This window comes from Notamacropus eugenii, chromosome 4 (genome assembly GCF_028372415.1).
Source record: "Notamacropus eugenii isolate mMacEug1 chromosome 4, mMacEug1.pri_v2, whole genome shotgun sequence".
NCBI lineage: Eukaryota > Metazoa > Chordata > Mammalia > Diprotodontia > Macropodidae > Notamacropus > Notamacropus eugenii.
The window spans coordinates 53,466,590-53,487,994 of record NC_092875.1 but is presented as its reverse complement, the minus strand read 5'-3'; the positions used below and the strand labels follow the sequence as shown (position 1 = coordinate 53,487,994).

General features: G+C 41.8%; 1 long non-coding RNA gene across 1 annotated transcript; it reads left to right on the top strand.

The window, feature by feature from the left end:
- Nucleotides 1-15,220: 15,220 nt before the first annotated feature.
- On the top strand, nt 15,221-20,833 carry LOC140499504 (uncharacterized). Its single transcript, XR_011965468.1, has 3 exons — nt 15,221-15,838; nt 16,608-16,728; nt 18,870-20,833. It is a non-coding gene; the product is annotated as an uncharacterized lncRNA (long non-coding RNA).
- The last annotated feature ends 572 nt before the right edge of the window (nt 20,834-21,405 follow it).

Sequence of the window (21,405 nt, the reverse complement as noted above, 5' to 3'; positions counted from 1 at the left end):
TTCCTGTGTGCCAGATACTGTGCTAAGCTCTGGGAATACAAATCAAATTCAACAAGACAGTCCATGCCTTCAAGGAGCTTCTACTCTAATGGGAGGAAGGGTCCAAGACAACACATTAAGGGGCCTGTTAGAGCAGTAGATTATACGCTCAAAGTTGCCTGGTGTCCCAATGTTTGAGAAATGTCATGGAGCCCTGGTTCTGGGGAAGAGAAGGTGAAAGTTCACCTTTCAGTGGCCAGGATTCTATTGGAGAGAGGTAAGAAAATGATGATGACCAGAGTGCAGGCAGTGTTGTATGTAGCTAACTAATAAGATGGCTTCTAAGGTCTTTTGGAGCTCTAGATTTATGATCTCATGCACCCTCCTGTACAATAGTCTTCTCCATTCCTTGGGTTTCATCCTTACAAGGCCTGTTTACTCACTTACCTTTAGCTCAATGCCTTATTTATGAAAAGCAGCATGGTTTCCTTTTATTCTAGAAGCAAACCAACTTCACTGAGCTGAGTCCTGGGAAGCTAAGACTTGGAGTTCTAAGGCTGAGTCTCCTAGGATTACATGCACACAACCAAGGGTCATAGTAGACAAGATAAAATATAGTCTCCACAAAGTAACCTTTTCCTCCATTTTCAAATTCATCAGCTGCTTCATCCCCATCTCTCTTGTCCATGAAGTCTCAGGAATGGAGACCTTTGGCTGTTCCACACTGTTCTCTACAGAAGTGGTACAGGTTTGTCAGCCCTCTTGACATCACTGTCAGCCTTTATCATATCATCTCAGACATCTCAATTTCGCTGCCCCAATACCCAAGTCCCTTGCAGGTCAGTCAGCACCAATCTTAGTAGATTTTATCAACATTTCCTTTCCTAGACCAATGGAGGATGGCTCCATAGCTAGAGTGGATATTGTATGCACCTGTTGACAAGTTCCTGCCAGACCCTTCCTGGACAGAGAGAAGGTTTTCTGGAAGCAGAGCTACCATACCTATGGCACCACCAGGTAGAGCCTCTATAGACTGAACAAGAACAACCTCTACCTCAATGGTGAGCTACCTTATTGAAGCAAGGCTTGGTTCCTGTGCCTTTGTCTTCTGTTTTAATCCAAACATTGTCTCTTCTCTTATTCTCATTATTATTTGGCCCCACAAGTGCCCCAAACTTTCTTCTCATTCATCTTGTCAATTCAGTTACACAAAAGTCATCTTACTCATACCTACTTCACCAGAGAATGTGTTCTTAGTTTTTCTTGATTGTTTTCAATCAGTGGCAGTCACCAAGTTTTTTGGTTCCATATATTTAACAATGACTTGGATGAAGACATAGATAAAAGGAAGCAAATAATATAGATGATACAAAGTTGATAGGGTAGATACAGAGTAGATGATAGGGTAGATAGCTACCAGGTTGCAAAGAATCAGGATCTAGAAAGGCCTCAATTCACTTGACATATGGGCTGTTATACTTAACAAAATGAAATTTAGTGAAGACGAACATAAGATTCTGTAGTTAGGTTTTTAAAAAATCAACTGTATGGGTACAGGATGGAGGAGACCTGGCTAGACCGCATTCTGGGGGGGATTCTCATATGCTTCAAACTCAGTAATAAATGACAAGTTCAATGACAGTGACACAGGATAGTAGAAAAATATCATGCAATATACACAAAGACAATTTTAGCATCCAGAAGGTTAGAAGTGATAGTCGTATCATCCTCTGGACTCATCAGATTACATCTGGAATATTGTGTCTAGCCTCTTAGTTACAATTTAGGAAGGACTTGGGCAGGCTGGGGAGCATTGTGGAAGAGGGTGATTATGGAATGGAATTCCATTCAGTTCAATCCAATAAGCTTTTAACGAGTGTTTATTATGTGTCAGTCATTTTGCAGAGGACATAATGACAAAACTCAAATAGTCTTTAAACTTAAGGAGCTTACATGTATCCAGAAAGAACAAAATATAAAATATATTTACAGCAAATACAAAATCATTTCAGGAAGAGATCACTTACTAGCTGGGGGCATCAAGAACGAGCTTATATGAGAGATGGTATTTAAGATGAACCATTGAGAGGATGAGGGGTTTCAAGCAGTAGAAGTGAGGATGGAGAGCATTCTACATAGGTATGAGCACTTATGTAAGGCCAGAAAATGGAATGTGATGTATGGGTAAAATGTAACAACTAGAATGCGTAGGATATGAGAGGGAATCATGTGGATTAAGTCCATAAAGATCAAATATATAGATTTTTGGCTTTAAATATCAAATAGGGGCACCTATATTTTATTCCATAGTCAGTCCAAAAGAAGGGAGTCTGCAAATTTTGGACCAGTGAAGCTTCTGAAGAAAGTGAGTGTCATGGTCAGACCTGTGCTTTAGGAACATTAATTTAACAACTGTGTGGAAGATGGGTTGGAGTATAGAGAGACTAGAATCTGGAAGGCCAGTTTGGAGGCTATTGTGATAGCCCACACTAGCTAGTGGTGGTGAGGCAGGGCAGAGGATATGTGAGTAAATGTGAGTGGTGATGTATAAATAGAACTGATGTTAATTTTTAAAACTGAGGGCAAGGGAAAAGAGCTGAGGATGATTGTGCTCACTGGGCTTTTCAAAGATCTTGAAAGAAGGGAAAGGAAAATGAACTTAGGCTGTCCAAACAAACCCTTCTTAAGTAGAGTCATATCAAGATAGGAGGTATGACTTGGCATGTCTTTGAATTCTCCTGTCAAAAAGACCAGACAAGATTTAAACATCTAATAATATACCAGAGAGATCCCTGCAGGCACTTGACATAAATGTTTGCATCCCACTCGAAAGATGAAGTAAATGAAAGACCCCTCCAAAAACCCTCTTTGTCTGACCAACATTAGCAATTCCCCAGATCCTGACACCTCTTGTCATAATCACCTTCATCTCATTCTCTTCTAGAATATGTGTCCCCACTTGGTCATCTCCACCATTAGCCTGGCAGCTCCTTGAAAGCAGGGACCATTGTTTGTTTCTTTTAGTATCTCTAGCACTTAGCGCAGTGTCTTATACATAGTAAGGGCTTAATAAATGTTTTTTGATTTATCAGTCAATCTTGACCAAGCCAAGCAGAGCCCTTTTCCCAACTGATGGTCTTCTCTTGGTTCTATAGTTTTCCGAATTGTGGTTTTAGCAATGTTTTTCTTTCCTTCTGATTTATTCTCAGCTGCTTTGTCAACCACTTTTGCTCCGGTAACATCTGCCAGATCATTACCATTCTTTACCACCACAGGTAGGAACTGCCAGAATTTTGGAATCCTTCTCTCGAATGTCCTAATGGGCTCTGTCCTGAGATTAGTCACTGGGAGAAAGCTGAATAAAGCAGAATTAGGGAAGCAGGAAATCTTTCCTACCCAGGGACATCAGTGGAATCAGGTTAATGAGTTTTCCTTCCAGAAAAATAGAACAGCCACTGCGTGTCCCTGGGCATGCTAGCAGATGTGGCTAATGCTCACACATAGCTGTTTCTCTCCCTCTCTTACTTCAGTTAGTGGCACAGCTAGCCTGGAATCTTTGGTTTTAAACTTCACCGTCATGTACTCTACACAGAAGACATGGGGAGCCCAGGTTCTGACACATTCAACTCTACAGAGAATGTCCTTCACCACTTAGTTAGTCTTCCCCCATTTCCTGCCCCATCCCCAATCTCCACAGCTGCTTTCCCCATTCCTTGCCTGGGAACCATCTTCTCTTGCCCCCAAGTTCACTTGATTCTTTCCTTCCTTTGTCAGATTAATCTTTTGTACAGGAGAACTAGTATTGGCCCCTTCTATTCTGAGTGCAACTTGACTTACCTGAGGTAAGAATCGGAATATTTCCCCCACACCCTTGAGGATAAACCCTAGTGGAATGCTCTCTGTAAAAAAAAAAAGAAACAATGGCAACTTGTTCACATACTTCCTTTAGTCTCATTTTCTCTGTTTTCAAATTCCCAAACAACTTTATCCCAGTGCTTCCCATCACTGAATTCTCAGGAAAAACCAATTTCATTCATAAGTAATGATTTAGAACAACCAGTGTAATGTCAAGAATGTTCTCTCTAATTGAAGCTCTCTGGCTTCTTAGTACTCCTACCCACACAGGTAATGCTAGCTCATCAACTGTTCCAAGGTCACTATCAGCCTTTCCCAGGTCACCTCAGGCATATATATGTCTAACCATCTCTATACCCAGAATCCCATGAGACTTCTCAGCCCACAAGCAAGGTATTCTTGTAGTGGATTGGTGGCATGTAAAAGTAGTGAGTTCCTCATCACTTGGAGATCCTCAAATGGATGCTCTGTGACCACTTGTCAGGGATGTTGTAGAGGGTTTCTGTGGTATACGTGCCGTCTGAGGGCTCCTTTAACTCTGAAGTCCTATGATTTTGAAAAACAAAAGCCTGAGAGACCCAGAATCATGGCCTCCTACTCCAGAATTCCAAGTTCCTATCTCTTTGGTTAAATAATGATTACTAGTCAAACGTCTAAATAGGGAGGTTGAGAAGACAAGCAGGTTACAAATCTATGGAAGAGGGTATTGAGAGTGGGTCTCACATCATGGATTGCCATGAAGTCCCAAATTCCCCCTTCCTCCTCCCAACACACATATAAAAGATTAATTGAGAGTATGCCTTATTCAATGATCATGTGATAGGATCCAATTTTAGGGCAGCCATAAGAGAAATTTGAGTACATCCATTCAGTCATCTAGTGAGTAAACGTTTATTAGGCAACACCTAGGTATAGGGCCCTGAACTTATTCACATGTGACCACAATCAACATTCACATCCATTATGCTTTCCTGTATCCAACCATGGTTTCTTATAGCATTCCTTTCCACAGCTCTAGGGTCAAGGATTGCATCCTCATCTGCAACTCCTCTGGGGCCCACAAAGCCTGGAGTTTCCACAGTAGGAATGGGATGATTTCAGTACCCCAGAAAGCTAACACAGGGCCATAACTAGTTACTGGGGAAAGCCTGTATGTACTACCAAAAGAGGAGCAAGTCTTGGGTCTTTCAAAACTTCTTCATTCTAAGAAACAGTCATTTGCCAGGGGGAGGAAAGTCAGGATGTGTGGCTTGGGGTGTGTCACCTTGAGGCCCATGTAGCCCATAGTCAGACAAGATTTTAATTTTTGGCAATTTAACAACCAGAAAAATCTCTGTGGGGGCTGGGAATGAGTCTGTTTGGCCCATCTAAAAGTTGAGGAGAGTGAAGAAGGCCTGGGATATCCCATGTAGGAAACTCCTAAACTGACAAGCTTCCCCAATAGAGATACATCATTCAGATAGCTGTTCTCTCTTACTGTGACTGAAACTCTCCCTCATAGTTCAGTCCCTATCCGGAGAGTGTAACATTTCAAGCTAAGCTAATTGAAGCCTCAACGATGAGCAGCCTGTCTTTCTCCCAGCCCACCTTTGTACAATCCTCGTATGTACTTTTTCTCCCATTGTTCTCAATTGATTCAAGCCCTCACCTACCCTAGAAACTTTTCTTCTCATTTTTCCTTTGTTTAGCCAACTGCATAAGACAAACACTGTTCATATCTTTTCCCTCAGGTACCATTTCTTCTTGGTTGATATTACCTAGTGGTAGCTCTGGAACTTATCAGAAATGTGTTTTTCTTTCTCAGTTACTCCTTAGAATAAGATCTCTAATATTTAGATTTCAATTTTGTGAGATTATTTGCTGCTCAACCCTCCAACCCACACAATCAGTACATCACTGTCACATAATCATCAGTCATTTCCACAAAAACTTAGGCAAGTCAATTTTACCTTCTCTGAACTTGGAGGTCTCCCCTATCAGGTTCTCTGTTATCCAGTCTTCTTTCAGCAACACTGGAAGGAAATCAGGACAGGAACTCAGAAAATTTGTTCCTTTAGATTCCAAAGACCATGAAAGACTAAGGAAGAATTGATTTGAACACTAATTCTATATATGTTTTCCTAAAATTACAAATATCTTTATTTTCTCTACTTTTCATGTTAGAGACCCCAAGGGTAAATAAAAGAATTTTTATCTCCCCTTCCCTAAGGAGCAGATCCTGTAGAAGCATGGAATAAGTAAATAGTCCTCAGCATGTTTGTACCTCTCACAGTGAGTTACTAGGGAGCTCTCTTCTTTTTCTCCCAGAGTTTTGTGTTCCCCATTATTTACCTGTCTTTTGATTTCTAGGTTATAATAAGTATGCTGCAGCCTTGCCTACTACCAGTAAGTGTTTTGGCATCTAAGTCCTCTTTGGGTCCCTAGCCTTGTTCCCCCTATGATACTGAAAGTTGGGATTTGTTTTAATAACATGAAACAATTGTGGTTTTGCTAATATCCTTCCCTTAAAGTCCATTCAGGTATCTTGAGGGAGGAAAAGTCCTAAAGGTGGAAAGGGGTATGTAAAAGAGATAATGAGTACCTATCCCTGAAGGTCTTGAGCACAGACTTGATGATTGCTTGTCAGGGACACTGCAAAGAGGATTTCTCAAAAAGATCGCCTCTGAGGACCTTTTAAGTTTTGAGATTTTGTGAGGAGAAGTACCTCCCTCTCCTCACAGAGGAGGGAAGGCATCCAGGAAAGGAAGGCATCCAAGATTGTTCCAACCTTTCCTGACTTGGAGCTTTCCTGGCTTTGCTCTATGAGATTTCCCAGTTTCTCTGTCACAGTTTGACTGGTGGTGACTTGCCAAGCTGTTCCCACAAGGACATTAGGGGATAGGAGGATTCATAAGTCCATGGGTGAAACTCAGCTCTGTGAAAAAGTGCTGAAAGGGAGACTCATAGGGTTATGTCTTGTGCAGCCTTGATTTTGTCGAAATGAGGCAAGCAGACAAATATATATTTTTACATACATGCATACATACATATATATGTGTGTATATACTTGTATTATTTATTCCCTTAAAGCTAGCAGTTACATGATCATGGAGTTAGAAGGAAACCTCTGACTGCCTGATAGAAAAATGACCAGGCTTAAATACACTTTACCATGAGAAAGAAATTTTCTTAGTTGTATAAATTGTAAATTCAGTGAGACAAGACAATTAACAAGATAGAGTCAGTTGAAAATTAAGATCCTAGGATGTCTGTTTTCCTCTCTTTCTGCATATCAAGATTAAAAAAATCCCACCATTCTGGTTGTAGGCATCCTGTCATAAACAGATCTTTGAAGTTGCTGACACAGGAAAAGACATTTTTAGAGCAAAACAAAGCAGTCTGATTGATTAATTCAGGCTTTGGCCCTTATTAAAGTCCAAAATGATATTAAATGTTGTCAATTTCTACTTACTAGTCCCTAAGCTAGACACCGATGTAGTCAAAATGGCACATTGACTCATTTATTGAATAAATATTAAAGCTCCCCCATTCCCCTAAATGGAGACTCTGAGAGTGCTGTGCTGGTACTCTGATGACCGCAGCCTTGATGAGATCTCCATCAGTGAGTAACCACAGTCTCTGACCATCTCTAATAACACTTCTTTCTGCAGTTTCTGGTTTACACAGTACATCAACATTTGCAACTCCCCATGGCTCCACAGGGAGAGGAACCTCCACAGGTAGGAATGGGCATCTTCAGTAGATTGGAGAGTGATGGCTAACCCCTCCCCAACATTACTATCCCTGCACAGCCTGGGGAGAGAAAATACTTTCTAAAAGAGGAAACAACAATTGTTCAATTGTCCACACAGGGGCTAGAGAAGCTAGGGTTGTGTGACTCATCATGTTACAGTGTAGTCCTGTGCCATAGGGACTGGGCAAAATGTTATTCTCCATCAGTTAATTCAGTTCAATGCAGCAAGCATTTTTCATCACCTACTGTGTGTCAGGCACTGTTCTGGGAACTCAGGATTCAAAGTCAATGAGAGGAAGAAATAATTCTTGCTCTCCAGCAACTCGTTCTCTCATTATGCAAACCGATTAAAGATGTATGAAATATATACAGAAGGAAAAAAAAGTTATTTCAAGGGATAGAAGGAAAGAGAGAGAACAAACAACAAGGGAAGTCTGGAAAGGTCTCAGGGCAATGTTTTGAAAGAGGCTAAGGACTCTATGAGGTAGAAGTAAAGAGTTAAGAGAATGCTTGGTCAGAACAATATCTTGGGGAACTTGTCAGGAAGCCTTGTATCCCTCTCTAAAGGTGAAGAAAGTAGCAACCTAGGATACCTCAGGCAGGAAGTCCCAGACCTGACAAACTTTAGTAACAAGAGCCCTTCACCCCAAACCCTACTCCCTCCTACAGTGGTTGACTCTTACCTTCCACTTCTCTGACTTTAGTTTCCACCCAGTGGCACTGCTTTTCACCCTATTGTCACATTCTGGTCTTGGCAGTGGTTTTCATTTATCATGGTTTCTTTTTTTGTCAGATCCTGTGCAGATCTCATGTGCCCAATCAACCTCTCTGGCTCCACTATCATTTTCTAACACCACAGATAGGAGAGCACCTGCATCTCGGATTCATTTCCTGGAGTGTCTTACTATCTTTAGAGAAGAAACTAGGAGTTGAAAAGCCAAGAAAAGGGAAATTAGGGAAGGGGAGAGATCCCCTAACAAAGGGCATTGGTGGGACCAGGGGGCTGAATTTTCCTCCCAGAAAGGAATACAAAATCCACAGGATATTCCCTAGTTATGCCCATTGATATTCTGTGGGCTCCAATATGGAATTTCTCTTCCTCTTCTATTATAGCTGGTGGCCAGAGTTTGAAGTCCTTCAAACTGAACTTTACTATCACTAACCTACTCTACACAGAAGAGATGGGAAACCCTGGATCCAGCAAATTCAACAGTATGGAGAGAACACTGCAGCAGCTAGTGAGCCTCCTCAATTCCTGTCCCAAGTCCCACCTGTTCAGCTGCCTTCCCTTTTCCTTGGCTCTTTACCTGCCTAGACCTGAGCACACTGACTTCCTCTTTTCTCTGACAGCTCAGGCCTTTAGTCAAGAGAAATAGCACTGGCAACTTCTATGCCAGGTTCAAAGTGGCCTCCCTGAGGTGAGACTCCAGAGGCTATAGAATGGGAATTGGAATGTGTCCCTTGACTCCTCAGAGGCACATAAAACCCCCTGGGCTTTCCACAAATGTAGCTTCTTCACATTCAAGTGTCTTGAGCTCTCTTCAAATTCCCAGATGGCTTTAGAGCCCTGTACCTTTTTTGCTTGTTTAATCAAAAATGTGATTTCCTTTCTCAATTACTCCTTAGAACAAGATCTCTATTATAAACAGGTTTCTATTTTGTGAGATTATTAGCTGCTCATTACTCCTACACACATAATCAATGCGCCACTGTCACACAATCATCAACCATTTTCACAAAAACTCAAGCAAATCAATTTCATCCTCCATGTACTGGGTGGTCCCCCCCATCATGCTCTCTAGCATCTACCCTAGCACTATGTCTCTTACCAATGTGTGTTTTCCTATTCCAAAAATGGATGGCTTAGCAACAGCAGTGGATACAGTGTGCACACATTGGAGAGACCCTACTAAATCAGTTCTGGACAGAGAGAAAAATATACTGGGAACTAAGCAATCAGACAAGCTGGGCCCCTACATCTTGGATAAGAAGAGTCTTTACCTCAATGGTGAGTAATCAATCAATAAACAGTAATCATTAAGCAACTGCTATGTGCCAGATGCAGTGCTAGGCCCTAGGGATACAAGTACAAAGAAAGAAATAATTCCTACTTACAAGAAGCTTACATTCTAGTGGAAGAGAGAACAGGGACATATATAAACATACAGCATAAATATAATGTTAATAAATGCAAACATATAGAAAATAGTTTGAGAGGAAAGACTCTAGCAGTGAGGCTCAGGAAAGATCCCGTGCAGAAGGCGGTGCTTGAGCTGTGTCTTAAATGAAAAGAGGGACTGTCCAGAGCAAAGATATGAAGATGGGAGATGGAATGTTGAGTGAGGAAAAGAAAGCAGCTAGCTTGGCTGGATTGCTGCCTGCAGGAGGGATTGGAGAGTTTGGAGCCAAATTATAAAGAGCTCTAAAAACTAAATAGAGTTGATACTAAATCCTAGAAAATAAAATAGTCAATTAAGAGTGTCACTGGAATTGGTTGAGTAGAGGAGTTGCATAGTGAGATCTGGGTTTAAGCAAAATTACCTTTAGCAGCAGATAATACAATGGATTGTGTTGGGGAGCGACTCAAGAAAATGAAACCAGTAAGGAGGCCTTTTGCAATAATCTAAGTGAAAGGATATGAACTATAGTGGTAGTTGAGTGACAAGAGGGAAGAGGTTAGTTGAAAATCATGAAGGTAGAAAAGGGAAGACTTGGCAACTGATTGGATATGTGGACCAGGGAAAATTGAGGAGCAGAAGTTCCAAACCTGGAGAATGGAAGGATGGTAGTTCCTCTGATGGAAAGAGGGAAATTTGAAAGAGCATCACTTTGGGATCAGTACTCATTTTCTACCTTGTCTCCTGTCATAATCCCAGACTTAGCATTTTCCTGCTGTCCTTCTTCTGTTCAGTTTCAGACCCTGACCACACCCAGATGCCTTAATTCTTGTTCATCCCTTTTTGATCCAACTGCACAAAACTGAGTCTACCCACTCCTACTTCCTACCCCTCATCAGCTCTAGTTTGCTGCCACCTAGTGGCCACCACAAAATTCTTTCCTTGGTCCTATACTGTATGTTTAGCACGACTTAGGTGGAGATGTTGTTTGGTCATTTCAGGTTTTAGTCATATCTGATTTTTCATGATCCCATTTGGGGTTTTCTTGGAAAAGATTGTGAAGGGGTTTGCCATTTTCTTCTCCAGCTCATTTTATAGATGAGAAACTAAGGTAAACAGGGTTATATGATTTGACCAGGGTCACACAGCTAGGAAGTGGGGCTGAATTTGAACTCAGGAAGATGAGTCTTCCTGATGCCAGACCTGGTGCTTTGTGCCGTATAGCGCCACCTAGCTGCCTGGACGGAGATATAAATGGCAGCCAATGACTAGATGACGCTAACTGATAGATTGGGCAGAATCAAGGTCCAGAAATAAACCAGCACATTGAAATGAAGGTCCAACACTAATGAGATGAAATATCAGAGCTGTCCCAAAGAGAAGGGGAAGGATGGGAACAACCTTTAAGCAGCACCTGCTATGTCCCAATTTACAGATATCTCATTTTATCCTCAGAACAACAGTTGACAAAACTGAGACAGACATGGGTTAAGTGACTTGTCCAGGATGAAGTAGCTAATAGGTGTCTGAGGACAGATTTGAACTCATATCATTCAGAATCTAGGACCCAGTGCTCGATCCAGTGAGCCTTCCAGCTACAGATCACTCCAGGAAGTATTTTTTGCAGGACTCTGCCATGATTAGTTGACGAAATTGGATTAGTTTAGCTTGAAGAATGCTTCCAAGTCTTCCTAAGACATCATGTTAACTGTAAGAACTTAATCTTTTCTGCCTGACCCCAAAGGACAGAAGCAGGAGCAACAGATAAAGTTGCAAAGAGACAAAGCTAGGTGACCTGCATTATACTCTTGTGGTAATATTCTTTCTCTGCCACCATTCATATTTATAGAATGTTCTCCATCATACTTCCTCCATCTGATTCCTGCACTTACATATGAATTTGTCATTCCTAACACATACTGATACTTCACATCATCTGCCTGTTCCTTTTCTGAATCATGTTCCCATCATGGGTCCCATCGCATCAAATCCCAGTGATATTTATAGAGTCCAATTTGCCTCCTTGCATAAAAGTAAGCTCTCTAGTTCACCTGGCTTGCTCATTTGTGTAGACACATTTGAGGCTACAGGTTATATTCCAAGTTCCTTTCTAATATTTTTGACTCTTATCAAGTGATGCTACTGCTAATCCTCCAAAATTGGGGCTACTCTATCCAATATCTATTTTACCATGTGGATACAATATTTTCCCTTCTTTTTCAGCTTCAGGCTCTTTTGCGGACAGCTGGGCAGTACAATGAATAGAGAACCAGGCCTGGAGTCAGGAAGACTTGAGTTCAAATAAGCCCTCAGACACTTAGAGATATTAATTCCCATATTTTAAGTTATTATCCTGTAATCTAAAACCCATTCTAGAAGATCATCTTCTTAACCAGCTATTCACTTCTCAAATCTTCCTTACTTTGATCACTGTTGTGTATTGTATAACTAATATATTCCATGGATCAGTCACTCTATTTCTTAATCACTAACAGATTGTTTCGATGATCACCACTTTGTAAAACAGTTTGAGATCTGGTACTGCTTCAACTTTCACTTTTGAGCAAGAGTAGCTGTCAATTAGCCACAACAAAAAGGTGAACATCATACATTGCATGCAAGTCACTATAAAATCCTCCCTGCTCTCTGTCCTTGCTAGATTGTTCCTATACATTTGATGAGATTGCTGCCTGGGAGATTATTGCTCCAGCCACTGATTGGACTAGAGGCCTCTGAGACCTTTTGCACTTTAGAGAGTTTAAGGGAAGCTATGAAGGATTCTGGATCTAGCTCATCTTACCTTTGTTCTTGGTATATTCTGGCCTATAAGACAGAAGGCTGGGAAGGGGAATGTGGAGACTTCTAGGACAAACACTGAAAGGGTTTGCCTTTCTCTGTTTCCCACAGGCAAAGGAAAAGCAAGAGTGATTTAGTTAGTTTCCTACACTGGATGTTTTTCCTACCAGAACTGTTCAAGTCAGAGACTTAGGGGGTAGACCGGAGACTTCTCTTTTAAGTGCACAGCCCTCTCCCCACAGGTGCTCATGCAGAACAAACTGATTCCTTACTCCAATTGTCCTGTTGAGCCTCTTGGGTGATCTCTTCCTTTTCCTGATAAGATATAAGCTTCTTGAGGGCAGAAACTTTTCAGTTTTGTCATTGTGTCCTCAGTACCTAGCCCAGTGCAGTCCATTGTAGGTACTTGTTGAATTGAATTGAATTTTATTTTTTTATCCTTTGTTGCACATTTCATCATTCATCTTTTGGTTTCCAGGTTACAGTGAACAAAATCTGCCCCAAATGGGTATCAGTAAGTGCTTGTATCAACCAAATCCCCTTTGAGTCCTGGGCCATCTGGAAAACCTTAACCATATTCACCTCTTGACATCTGGGCTTTGGCACCAGGGAGATAGTGTGTGCAGTAGCAGCTTTTGCTTGAAAAAAGTCTCTACAACCCACTCAAGGGTCATGAGAAATGTGTCCCCCCCAAAAAAAGCAGATTGCATCAGAGGGTAGTCAGTTCCTCATTACTGAATCTTATCAAAGAGGCAAGATGACTTCTTTTCAGGAGTTACTATAGAGGGTATCCCTGGGCTCGGTGCCCTGTGTATGCCCCTTCCATTGTTAAGATTTTGTGAGGAAGAAATCCCAAATTTCTGGGTCCTTTCATCCCTTGTCAATATAGGTGCATGACCATGGGTTTCTCAATTCCTCCATCAGAAGGCTAAGATGCTGTGAGGAAGAAACCCCATACCTCTGGGTCTTTTGATCCCTTCCCAATATTAGAACCATAGCCATTGGCTTCTTGATTCCCCTATCAAAGGTTAGGTGGTGATTACTTTTCAAACTTACCCCAGAGAGTTCAGGGATAGGGGTCAGCAAACTTCAGCTCTGTGGGAAAGAACAGTATGTGATGGAAAATCACCCCTGAGATATCTAGTAGTCCTGCATTCCATTTCCCTTACGAATTAAGTCACTGAGATTATACTTCAGCTGATGATCTTCAGCTGTAAGATACACACACACACACACACACACACACACACACACACACACACACCATTCGCTCAATCCTCCATTACACAAGTATTTATTTAGCATCATCTATTTGTGGCATTCTGTGCCTTTGCCCAAAAGACCTGTTTCATTTTGTAACCATGGTCTTAGTCCATATCTAATGACATTCTTTTCTGCAGCTTCTGTCCTAACAACTATACCACTACCTAAAATCCCTCTGGGACCCACAAGACCTGGACACTGGATGGGTAAGAAAGGGGAACCATCAATCCCCTGGAGAGGAGTCACCTAGTCCCATGCTTCTGCCAAGGAATAATGTGCTCTCTAAAAGAGAGACCAACTCTAGGTCTTTCCAGACCTCCTTCATTCATCTATAAAACCGGGCACAGCTTGGTGTGTTGTACTGGAGTCCCAGATCACAAAGGCTAGAAAAGATTTAACTTTCAAGCTGTTGATCTTATACCTCAACAGAACAATCATGTGGGAACTTGCTATCTTGTCTCTCACTCAAAATGCAAGGAAAATGAAAGCCCGTGGTACTCTGTGGACAAGGTCCTGGCCAGACAAATTTTGGCAATGAAGGCCAGGGATAGAAGCATCCTTGTCCCCTCTCATGGTCCCTGAACTTTCCAAAGCTCAGACATGGTCATTTTTCTCCCTCTATTCTTGCAGCTATTGACCACAGACTGCAACCTTTTATGCTAAATTTCACCATCACTAATCTACCCAACACTACAGATATGGGACACCCAGCTTCTAACAAATTTAACAACAAAGAAGGGATCCTTCAACAACTGGTGAGATTTTGCACTTCCCACTCCATACATTCATTTCTTAGCCATCTTTTATTTGTCTGAGCATTCTCTAACCACCTTCCTTTGTCAGCTGAGTCCCTTGTTCAGAAATAGCAGCATTGGTCTGCACTATGCTGGATGTATACTGATCTCTCTGCAGTAAGGCCCTAGAGGCTGATAGTTGGGAATTTGAGAGGCTTCTCTCCTATGCCCCCTAGGATATGCCTCCATCTCATACTAGACTTCCAATAAAAGTTACTTCCCTCCATGCTTCTCCTTGGTCTCCAATACCCCGATTGTCCAATTCCCAAAGTGCTTTTAATCTTCATCCCCTGGTCCAAGGTTTTCAGTCACTGTGCAGGACAAGCTCCTTCTTGAAGAGATAGTTTCTTTCCCCTGGGTACCTGCCCTTACAGCTCATGGGAGTTTGCCAGTCATCCTAATCAGTGTCACTTATTCCAAGTCGCCCCGGGCATATCCTCCAATCTTCGATAGCCTTTGTGCCACAGTTCCCCCAGGAAACCTACAATCTTGCATTGCAACTTCCCTTTCTCCAGAAAGTGTGATTCCTGTCAGCTTTTGCAACTCCAATATCAGCACTGTGTCACATTCAGTATCTTTTCATAAACTTGAAAAGGATGGGTCAGTAACTAGAGTGGATGCTATATGTGTCCAGAAGAGAGACCCCAGCAGCCCAGTATTTGACACAGAGGGTTTACCAGGAATTGAGCAACCAGATTCATAGCCTCACATTGGAAAAAGACAGCCTCTGCCTCAGTGGTGAGCAGGCACTCTTATTCCAGTGACAAAGTTTGGGTAATTTTCACTCAGAATAAGTTTTTTGTCATGATCGCTTTGGTGTTTTCTTACCTTCCTCCAAATCCCCCTCACTCTGTGACCCCTTGTTGTAGACTAGTAGCAGGATTATTAGTTCAGGAGGGGCTAGAACTAGATGACTGAGATTCTATGATGCTATCAGCTAGAACATGAGTCAGCAAGCTGCTATTCCTCTCTACTGAAGTGAATCCAAGCTCTGATTAGGTAACACCCTCAGGCATAGCTTCATTTCCCCTCGCTTCTCCCCCTACTCCCCCGTAGCCACAATAAAATGTTCAGATTCGAATTAATCTAAATTTGGTTTAGTTTTTTAAAATACATCTTTGCTGTGCAGATAAAACAAAAGTGTCATCACTTCTCAAAGGCGAGGAAAACTGATGTTCCAAACTTGACTGGGGCTGCTGCTTCCCTAAACTTGTGTCTTCCCTTCCCTCTAACAAACAAAAACATCTCGCCTACCACAAGCAATACTCGCTGTCTTGGAATCTACTGAAGGATACTTGCTGGTAAGATGGGTAGGCAAGTAAGTTAGGATCAATAGGAAGAATTCAGAGACATATGGGAAAATACATAAAACAGATGTACAGTCAAGTAACTGAACCAGGAAAACAATATACATAGCAGCTGCAGCAATGTAAATGAAACGAATAAAAAACTCAAAATTCACCTCTATAAAATATTATGATCAAATGTTGGCCCAGAGAAGAGTTGAAATGGGGGAATGTGAGTGGGCAACGTTGAATACCCTGTCAGATGAGGTCACAATGTTAGTTGGTTTTGTTCACCTGATTTTTAAAAACTTTATTACAAAGGAGACTCTCAGATTAGGGGAGGGGAAGGCTATATTTGGAAATGAATATAATATAAAAACAAAAAGACGCCAAGACAACTTGAACAAAGTTTTAAAACAAAACAATAAAAATAATGCGTGAGCCAGATAGACTCACTGCTATCCCCAGCCCTTCATCTCTGATATTGATTTCCAACAAGGTTGGCTTAGTATCCACTCTTCAATCTCAGGTTGCCAATGTATTTTTGTGGGGTCCCTGTCTCTGGCCAAAACTTCCTGAAAAAGCATGCTGAAAGCGAGAATGCTAGATTTAGAATCAAGAGGACCCAAGTTCAAATCCTTACTCTGTCACTTGTGACATGATCTGTCAAAGTCCCCTTCCCTGAGTGGTCTCAGTTTCTTCTTCTGTAAAGTGAGGTTTGACTAAAGGCCATTCCTGCTCTGAGTCTAATGATCCTATGAACCATTCCTATCTCTAACTCTAGGATACTCACCCCTGGACAAGGGGAATACCAGCTTGATTTCAGAATTATCAACCACAACCTTAGCAATCCTGACCCCACATTCCCAGAGTACCAAGCACTGCAGGGAGACATCCAGGACAAGGTAGGTTGCTGTGGCCGTCCCCACTCATGCAAGTTTCTTGTTGGCTAATCTTTGGCTCTCATCACTTATGGATGTCTTAAGTAGAAAGAAATGGAAGGGAAGAAGGCATATATTAGCTCAGAGACAGAACATGAACCTGTGTAAATAGGATCCTTACATATAGATTTGTGCATACTTCTCCTCTGCTTAAAACTCTCTAGTGCTTACCTATTGAATAAAGTTCAAGTTCATTCTAGATCTAGTATGTCCTCATTTCCCTTCTTCACATGCTGAATTCCTACCCAACCTTTAAACTCTCCCACAAATACCACATCCTCCAGGAAGCTTTCTCAGATTTCCTCCCCTGGACCAATAGCCCCAGTTCATAACAGCCATTCCCCTGGTTCTTTGCATAGTACCTCTTCTATCATGTAATAGAGTATTAAGTATCCTCTGTGTCTGTCTTAATTCTCTTACTAGACTCTTAGCCCCATGAAGTTTTTGTCTTATCCAAACTTTGTGCTTTGTATTTCTCTAAGTACAGTTCTCTGTGAGCTACAGATAGTGAATATTTATTGAATGTATGACATAAATTTGGTTATTATAAAGGAAGGTTTATGACAGACAATTCTATCCAATGTCCCTACTTCCATTACCTAAAAGAATGCCTTTCCATGTCTTACCCAAGACTTTGAGAAGCCATCACAAGCCTGGAACTCTTTAGCTGGGGCCACAGACCAATTACTGTTGGGCTTTCCTCTATGACTGCGTGCATTTTCTATGCTGCATTTGGCAGTAATCGCAGCTAAGCTATCATTAGGAAATCCAGGAACCAAAGGGGAGAAGCATGGTGGAGAGCTTTTGGGTGAAGGTCAATGAAGAGAGAAAGAAATATCACAGTATACTACAGACTGCCAGAGCAGAAAGAGAAAATAGACAACGATTTAGAAGGAAAAAGATTATGTGCCTAGTACAAAGGCATAATATAACATGGAGGCTTCAAGCATACAGGCATCCACTGGAGCTCTTCTCTGGCCCAAACCTAACAGCTAATAATTTCTTTATTTGCCTTAATGGCCTTTTATCCTTCAAAAGGTAAAAGAGTTATTGAAAGGAATCTACTTTTCTGTATATTATTCTCACCAAGAAGGAGGAATTAGATGTTAGAGTGGGAATGATGACAGTCTTAGGGAGATAATCCTTCCATTTTAGGATTTGTGCTTGAGGAAAGGAGTAGGAGTAGTTTGTCATGTACCCTGTCTTTAGGACAGTGGATTTCATAAGGCTAAGAGGAAGGAAAGGTGGAATCTCATGGCCTAAAAGTCTGTGGGGGAAGCCATCCCAGGTGGAATAGCTAGCTCTCAAGAATGAATTCTGAACAAACAATTATGATAAGGAAGAAAATGGAAAGAACAATTTGAATATGCAGGGAACTCACCAACCAACTAGAATTTTTCAAAGTCATTTTAAAAAAACATGGTGTAATACTAAATGAAGTGTCAGAGGTGCTAAATATCTAAATGCATCAAGAATTCCAAGGAAGACTAAGAGCAACAATAAGGACTTGGAAGATATTTTTGAGAAAAAGAGGAGGAGGCTAAAAGAAGGGATGATAGGAGCACTGCTTGGAGCAGATGGGACAAGTATAACAGATGAGAGAGAGACAGCATAGCTCCTCAACTTGGTTTTTTTCCCCTTTTTTCACTGCCAAAGGGAATGATCTTTGGTCTGGAATAGGACAGGATAAAATGGCTAAAAAGGAATTGGTAGCCAACACAAGTAGGCAGGTAGAAAGAGGGTGCCTAATTGCCCTTCCATTCATCAGAAAACTATATCCTACAATACCAAATGTACCAGATGTAATCGATGAGCTACTGTCAGTGATCTTTGAAAGGCTGTGAAGAAAAACAAGAAAAGAATCATGAAGGATGGGAGTTGTACCATAGGATTAAAGAAAAGAAACATCCCCACTATTTTTAAGAGAATGGAGTCTAAAAAGTATAAGTTACTGAACCTGACTTCAATTCCTGCAAAATTCTTGAACACAATATTTAAGGGATCGTTATTCATAATTTAGAAAAGGAAGCAGTGATCACAAAGACCTAGCATGGCTTCATCAAGAACAGGTCATGCCGGACTAACTTTATATCTTTCTTTGACAGGGTTACTAACATGGTAGATCAGAAGAGGACCATGGACATAGTTTACCCAGGTATTAGAAAAGCATTTGAGGTAGTGCCTCATGCTATTCTTTGGGCAAAATGGAGAGATGACTGGATGATCATTTTTTGTTGTTGAATCATTCTTCAGTTGTGTCCTACTCTTCATTGACCCCATTTGGGGTTTTCTTGGTAAAGATACTGGAGTGGTTTACCATTTCCTTCTCTAACTCTTTTTCTAGATGAGAAAATTGAGGCAAATAGGGTTAAGTGACTTGTCCAAGGTCACACAACTAGAAGGTCAGATTTGAACTCAAGTCTTCCTAACTCCAAGCTCAGTAGTCTATCCACTTTCCATAGTTGGTCATAGATGATCATATATAGCCAGATTCAAAAGTAACCAGGCCTATAGAGGGTTAATGGTTCAGTGTCAAGTTGGAAGCAGATCTCCAGTGGAATTGCCAGGAATCTGTGCTTGGCCCTGTGCTATTTTACATTTTTATTAGCTACTTAAAGTCCTATAGAGCATTCTTCATCAAATTTGCAAAAGGTACAAAACTGGAAGGGGTGTACTAACCCACTGGATGACAAAGACAGGATGGGCTGAATTGATTAAGATAAAATTTAATGTAGATAAATGTAAAGTCATGCATTCAAGTTTTTTTTTTTTAAATCAGTTTGAAAAAGGTAGCAGCAGTCTGTCTGAAAAGAGCTTGGAATTTCATTTGGATTGCAAATTCCTCATGCAGGAACAATGGTAATGTCTAAAAAAGAAAATGTGATTTAGGCTGAAAATCCATCCCAAGATTAAAGAGGTGATGTCTGCTGGACTTTGTCCTGCTTAGACCACTTTAGGAGTATTGTGTTCTGTGCTAGGTACCACATTTTAGGAAGCTTGAAAAGAAGAATATCCAGAGGAAGGTGACTAGGAGGTGATGAGCATGGAGTTCACATCATATCATGATTGGTTGAAGAACTAGTGATCTTTAACCTGGATAAGAGAAGCCTGGTGGGGGACAAGGCAGGGAAGCCTCAGTGAAAAGAGGATTAGATTTGTTCTGCCTAACCCCCTCAGGTGGGATAAGGAGCAATTAGTGGATCTAAGGAAAAACTTTGTGGCGATTAGAAACAAAGTGGTTGCCTTGTGTGATTGGGGGTTCCCTCCCTCTCACCAAAGATCTTCAAGCAAAGGTTGTTGGCAATGTTGGAAAGAGGATCCTTGTTCATATTGAATTTGGTCTAGATGACCTCTGAGGTCCTTTCCAGTCATGAGATACTGTAATCTTTGCTCCATGGGCATCAGTCAGAGGTTTCAGGGATAACAGATGTTATCCCTACTAATGAAGAACTAAGTTCAAGCTCTGTCCTAGCCCAGTCCCTTCCACTGCCATAGACCAGGGATGTAGAGGTTCTTTCACATATCACTTGTTGGACCTTAGACAATCACTTAAACTTCCAGGCCTCAGTTTCCTCATCTGTACAGTTAGAGGATTGGATTTGATGGCCTTTGAGGTCTCTTCAAGTGAAGCTATGATGAGTACCTCTACAGTTAAGAGTTTTCCCAAAGTGAAAGAGGCAGTCTTGGGAAGAGAGGACTTTTCTCTTACTAGAGGTCTTTAGACAGAAGATGGATGACCATTTGTCAACCATGTGATATTAGGGACCTTTGTTCAGGTCTAAGGTGCTCTAAACATCTTCTGTGGTTCAGTGCAATCCTGGATTCTGCAATGGATTCTCCTGGATTCTCCAATTACTCTGGGCCTTGCCACTAGGCCCCACTAAGGAGGGACAAGGCCTGAGACAGGATTGGCTGTACCCAGTCCCTTTTCTTGTCTCTTCACAAGGGCACTGGAGATAAATCTGGCCTGTCCAGAGCTGTTCTTGCCCTGAGTGTCCCCAAGGAGTCTTAGATCATAGATCTTAGGGCTGTCAGAAGCCAGCAGGCAGACTGGCCCAGATGGAGCCAATGATGGGGTTGGCAGGGGTAGGGGAAGAGCAATCAATTATCCATTAAGTGCCAGCACTAGAGCAGTGGGAGGAAGGGGGAGGGAGAAGGATAGTTGGGGGGGCGTGGTTTTCCTGGCCAGAGTTACAACTACCTGAGACCTGTGATGAGGCAGTAGAGCTAGCTGCCTGAGTAAAGCTGTGTCATCTGAAATAGAGTAGTGTGGTAAACCAGAGTGTGCCCCTGGCCCTACTCCCTCCTCCTCCCCAGGCACCCAAAGAGAGTTTGAGAAAGCTCTGGGGATCCATTCTGGGAACTCAAAAAGTTGCTATCAGGATAGGCCCAGGCACTCAGTCTCTGTCTCTGTCTGTCTCTCTCTCGGTCTCTTTCTGTCTCTCCGTCCCTCTGTCTCTCTTTCTCTGACTCTGTCTCTGTCTCTTTTCTCTCCTCCCCCTCTTCCCTCTCTATCCCCCTTCCCAGCCATATATGTCTCTCTCTTCCTCCCCATTCTCTATCTCACCTCTCCTTTTCCTCTTTCTCTCTCTTTCCCTCTCCTCTTCCTCCCACCAATGTAGATCCCACTTTTCCTATAAT